Source organism: Propithecus coquereli, unplaced genomic scaffold (genome assembly GCF_000956105.1).
Source record: "Propithecus coquereli isolate 6110/MARCELLA unplaced genomic scaffold, Pcoq_1.0 Scaffold20, whole genome shotgun sequence".
Lineage (NCBI taxonomy): Eukaryota > Metazoa > Chordata > Mammalia > Primates > Indriidae > Propithecus > Propithecus coquereli.
This window is the reverse complement of record NW_012144967.1, coordinates 7,511,332-7,513,091: the sequence shown is the minus strand read 5'-3', so window position 1 is coordinate 7,513,091 and position 1,760 is coordinate 7,511,332. Positions and strand designations below refer to the sequence as shown.

At 50.2% G+C, this 1,760-nt stretch overlaps 1 protein-coding gene across 1 annotated transcript in view; it reads left to right on the top strand.

The window, feature by feature from the left end:
• SLCO3A1 (solute carrier organic anion transporter family, member 3A1) overlaps window positions 1-1,760 on the top strand; it is a 335,490-nt gene that overhangs the window by 286,015 nt on the left and 47,715 nt on the right. The window lies entirely within an intron of this gene.

Below are 1,760 nucleotides of genomic sequence, written 5' to 3'. Positions count from 1 at the left end.
TTTTTATTTTTTTTTTTTTATATACCAATAACTCTTTACTGCCCACTATTTGGTAAGTTTTATTTCCAAGAAGTATTAGCAAAATACAGTCAGCCCTTTAATACCTGCCTGTCAGAGACAGGGTAAAATATGCTCCTTTATAATTAAAGTGATAAATTCTCTGTTATCTCCAGTGTCTCTGAGGTTTAGTGCTCTAGCACCTGAGTTTCTCTCACCTCCTATTTCTTTGCTGCTATTCCTTCCATTTTGATTATATTTGTGCAATTGCTTCTACTCTGGGGCTGTGCTCTATTTCAGTAGATGCTGCCTAAGTCTTCTATCGACAAACAAATCAATAGTCTTCAGGGCAGAAGTTCAAAAAAACCAATTTTGCTTTCTTGTGCCTATTTGTCTCCCAGTGATTTCTGTCCATTAGAGCACTTGGCCGAGGGCACCTTCTCCTGCACCGGGCAGTCCAGTGCCCTCTCCCTGCGCCCTGCCCTTGGTGTCACTCCTATCAGTGTGGACTGTGCAGGCAGGCCTCAGGGGTGGCAGAGGGTGGGCAGTTAGGGGAGGCCCATTTTTAGGTAGCTCCTGCAGACCTGGGAGATGGGGCCCAGGTGGTCATCCCAGGGCATCATCCCAGGGCTCTGCCTGCCCCCCCCACCCCCGCAATCCCCAGAAGTCATCAGCAAATGGGGCGGAGCTTAGAGAAGTCAACACAGGTAACTGAGCGTAGATGGGGCTGATGTGTGATGCAGATCAGAAGGGCTCAGTCTTCCTAGGTTAAAGTAATGAGGATGGAGTTTCGGGGAAGTTCTGATTGCCGCCTGGAGTGTTAAGGATGTGTACACATATCAGGGAGGGAGAAGGGAGGCTGATGACGGCTTGGAGAAAAGGTGCGAAAGCCTGTTATTGCCATGGTTACCATCCCTGCCAGGTCACACCCCCACTGTCTCTGCCGGGAAGTAAAACAAAACACAGGCCCGTTCTCTGGGCGTGGGCATGTTGTCGCCGATGCTCATTCACACAGATCCGATCTGCTTAGCGATTCATTCATTCCGAAAATAACGTCGAATGCCCACTCGGTGCTGGGTGCTGTGCTAGGCAACAGGGAATCTGGGCCGGGCTGAACAAGACAGAAAACGTTCTTGTTCTCAGGGAAGCTGCATCCTAGTAGAGGGAGAGAGCAAGAAACAAGGAAACCAAAAATAAATGAGACGGTCTCAGAGTTCCGGTTTCAGAGAGCTGGGAGAGCGGTGAAAACAATAAACCCAGGCGAGAAACGATGGGGAGTCATCCCAGGGTGGGGCGCAGGTATCCCTCTAGACAGGGTGGTCTGGGAAAGCCTTTCTGAAGAGGGCAGGGACCAGCCAGGGAAACACACAGGCACGCGTCCTGGGAGAGGGAACTACTGCAGGAGCAAAGCCTGGGGGCCTACGCTGTTTGGCCTGTTCCAGGAAGAGAAAGGAGGGGAGTGGCGTGGTTGGGGTGGGCAGTCTGGCACGGGCTGGGGACAGAGAGGCACACAGGAGCTAGCTTGTGCGATCACTTCCATACCAAGGGAGAGATACCAAGCACAGATATTCCAAGAGCAGCAGATGATACGGAGACATTATGTTTGTTTGAAGTGTGACTTGTGCTATTTTCTTGCAGAGCTAGACCTCCCTGAGTATATTTTCTCACCCTAATATTAAAATTAATTTGCATTCCCTTAGCACACACCAGCTGGTTGATGTAGTCGATTGACCTGGAGGTCTGTTGATTGGCAGGGAGGAGGC